We start from the raw sequence: 4,097 nt of genomic DNA, 5'->3' as shown, positions 1-4,097 counted from the left end.
AATTTTAACATGAATGACAGTTCAGAGGATTCCCTTGAAACTATTTTCTTCCACTATTTGATCTGAGGAAGTGGGTCTGGCCCACGAAAGCTCATCATCTAATAAACCATCTTGTTAGTCTTTAAAGTGCTCCATAGTCCGTTATTAAATACTGTTCTCGCCGTAGGTTATGCTATGCAATGTCTGTGCTTAACTCAAGAACACTTAGCACAAGGGGTAACTTTGGTAAATGCAGTGCAATTCAATCAAGATCCTCACAGTGTTTTAAAGACCATGACCAAGCCAAAAGACGCCTGCTTAGAGGGTTATATTGAATGTCTGGTGCGTACAAAAAGTTACAGAACCCTGCTTAAGAAAAAGACTATGAAAGATGTATGGTAGAAACTCAGGGGAAGGAAAAACCCCTCAAAATGTTATGTTTTTTTAAATAAAAGAAAAAAATCCCCCCCCTCCTCCCAGTTAGGATTGATTAGACAAAAACTCAATGGTTTAACCGCACCTCACTGAATAGCCAGGGGCTCTAGTCAATGGTTTGGATTAGGTGTGACCACTTACCCTTAAGTGAGGGTAATGTTCAGTAATTAAATTTGATGGGTTGGATGGGTGGGCTCTAATGAATATCTAATTAAATAACACCTCAGGAGTTTGCAGATGCTACCGGACAGTTTAAATATAACCCCTGGGGTTGGTAGAGCACGATTGGACAGTTTAAAGGACACAGGAGTTGGTAGAAATGCTATTGGACAGTTTAAATATGACCCAGGAGCTGGCTAAATGATAGGGGCCACTTTTTCTAGCCATTAAAAGTTAAAAAAAATTAAGGGTCTAACCCCAAACTGAAATGTTTCCAACTTTTACCCATAGTTTAGAACAAGCATTTGCTCTAAAGACAATCAAACATTTAAAAGCATTTCATTTAAACCCCAAGCCTTCAGCATGAAAGAAGCATGTTTAAAAAAAACAAACCCCAAGACATGTATTGATATCTGCAAAAGGTCTCCAGGTGGAAATGGGTACAGCTGCATTAAGAATTGGTGCTTTTACTGTTAATACTGTAAGAAAGCCCTACAAACAATATATTGTAACTAAAAGGAAAAAAATGTAGCCAAAAGCAACTCAGTTGTGGAGACAGCTTAATTCTTTCACTCCCAGATCACAAAGGGCAATGCTAGGGAGGGGTGCCTAAAGTCTTTAAGGATCTATTATTTCAGAGTTGCAGTGATCAAATTCACCTGCTAGTTACTACTTTGAAGTTGTTTGAAACAATGGGTTAGGAAGGTATCAAAAACCTAGGTAGTTTGGAGACTGTCCTTTTCAACAGAAACTTTCTTGAATGGCTGCTGGACTGCAACAGGAGAAGGTGTGTTCCTTGCTTTTAACTTTGAAAATATATATTCTATAATGCCACTCTTTGGCCATGCTCTCTTAGTAAAATAATGGTGGCTATCTTAATTAAAGTGTGATCTGTTTAACATGGAACCAGTAATTTTAAGCTGCAGTTCCCCACCAGGCCAAGGTAAAAACCATTTTTAACTGTAGTTGTGCTTAATACTGTTTAAAAAAAAAACCCCTGGGTAATACTAACTAATATTTGTGCTTATTCTTTAACCTTAAGGCCCAAGCACACATTGGGAGGGGGGGGGGATTGACGGAACAAGCATGTGCCCATAGTGAAAGGTAACTTTTTTGCAATTGGCTTTTAAATTTATGCAGGGTTTGTGTGTGTGTGATTTGTGAGAGAGAGAGAGATGAGGTCTGTGCAAGACCTAGGTGTGTGTTTAAAATGGGGTTTAAAGCATTTGGGGGTAATCTTAACTCACATTTTTTTGCTTGTTCTTTATTCCCTAGTCCCAAATCTACATAGGGGAAAATAGAGTAGCCCTGTGCCAGCATGCCTTTACCCTGTGGTAGAAGGTAACTAGCCATAATCATTTTTAAAGCGTGCGGGTTATTTTTTTTTCTTTTAACTAATTGTAATGTTTAAATTGTGAGTGGTTTTTTTTTTTCAAAACTTAATTGTGGGGGAGCTTATTGGTGTTTTTAAACTATATGTTGGCAAACTGCTGGGTGGTGGGTTGTTCTTTCTGTGCCAAATGTGTTTTCAGAATAAATGTTCAATTCTGAGTTGGGGGAGGAAGTGGTGGGGTTAGGCTAAAAGTATCTGGGATGGTTACAAAAAGGTGGAGTGTTTTTACCTGGGGTTTTTATTTTAAAAAAGCTGTCTGTAGGGGTTAAGTTGTGGGTGATTCAGGGGCTTATGCTACAGATAAGTGGTTTTTAAAAAACAGTTTGTTGCATACTGCTGCTTTTAAAAAAATAGAGTTGCAAATGGTTTTAAAACCGTTGTGGGGAGTTTTTGAAGGTGTGTGTGTGAGATGGAGTTTGACACAGACACAGGTGTGTTTTTAAAATAGATGTTGGCAAACTACTGGTGTTTGGTGGGTTGCTTTTTCTGTGCAAAATGTGATGTGTTCAATGCATGTAGGTTTTGAAAAGTATATGGTTGCCAACTTGATTTAGTGTGTGTTATAAAGCTGCTGTTTAGTGTATGTGTGTGGAGGGAGGGGGAAGGGGCTGTGCAAGGCATAGGTGTAGGGTTTTTTACAGTACTTCGTTTGTTGAAACTAACAAGGGGTTTTAAAAGCAGTTTTGGCTTTTATTCTGCAAAATGAGATGTATTTAAGAAAATTGTGTGGGTTTTTGTTGTTTGTTTTTTTTTAAGTGGTAAAAATAAACTCAAAACTGGTGTTGGTTGTACAGCCTGAAATGGATTATTTTGTTTTTAAAGCGATAACTTTTTAAATAGAAAAACACGCTAATGATTTTAAAGTTTACAAGAGGGTTTCATGTGTTTTATAATAATGTTGTTTGCTCCACAGTACAGTCAAAACATGAGAGGTCATTAGACCAGAGGGAAAAGGAGCTCAAAAGAAAAAGGAAAGAGACAGCTGAAAAGGAAAATTCCCCAGCATCAGTGACCGATGGATCGATGAAGACCAGTAAATATATTTTGCTTGTCGGTTTGGTTGGTCTGAGGTTAAGTAAATACACAGGTGTGGGTGAGAGCGATGTTAAGTTTAGGTGTGTTGTTGTTGTGTTTTTACAAAAAAAAATGTTTTTCCCCCACCTCACAGGCATGGACAACTTTTCTGACAATGCTGTAGTCAGAGCTACAAGGACACCTCCTCCAGAACCACCAAAGAACCAGGAATCTGCTTTGAGACCCTTAACAACGCAAAACGGCACAAGAATGCAGATGAAGCATCTGGGCGGTCCGAACCTCACGTACGTCGAACCCAAGGACAAAGCAAAAGACTCTGGTAAGAAACAACCATGCAACCACAACTCCAGTTCCTCAGCGGTCTCCGCCACACCATGCCCTGAGGAAACTGTGAGCAAAAACGCCCACATTCACAAATCCGGAGCAGGCGCTCTAGGGGTTCTGAATGTGCGCAAAACCACACACATTCACAAACCCGGAGCACACGCTCTAGGGGTTGTGAATAAAAAACCAAGGACTGAAAACTCCTGTAATACCGAGGCATTGCAGCCACACAAACACAACTCCAGTTCCTCAGCGGTCTTCGCCACACCAAGCCCTGAGGAAACTGAGCAAAAACGCCCACATTCACAAACCCGGAGCACGCGCTCTAGGGGTTCTGAACGTGCGCAAAACCACACACATTCACAAACCCGGAGCACACGCTCTAGGGGTTGTGAATAAAAAACCAAGGACTGAAAACTCCTGTAATACCGAGGCATTGCAGCCACACAAACACAACTCCAGTTCCTCAGCGGCCACTGCCACACCAAGCCCTGAGAACTGTGAGCGAAAATGCCCACATTCACAAACCCGGAGCAGGCGCTCTAGGGGTTCTGAACGTGCGCAAAACCACACACATTCTCAAACCCGGAGCACGCGCTCTAGGGGTTGTGAATAAAAAACCAAGGACTGAAAACTCCTGCAATGCCGAGGTGTTGCAGCCACACAAACACATCTCCAGTTGCTCAGCGGCCACTGCCACACCAAGCCCTGAGAACTGTGAGCAATGCTGTAGTCAGAGCTACAAGGACACCTCTTCCAGAACCGCCAAAGA

Source organism: Pelodiscus sinensis, chromosome 30 (assembly GCF_052426305.1).
Source record: "Pelodiscus sinensis isolate ZL-2025 chromosome 30, ASM5242630v1, whole genome shotgun sequence".
Taxonomy (NCBI): Eukaryota; Metazoa; Chordata; order Testudines; family Trionychidae; genus Pelodiscus; species Pelodiscus sinensis.
Note: the sequence above shows the minus strand (reverse complement) of the source record.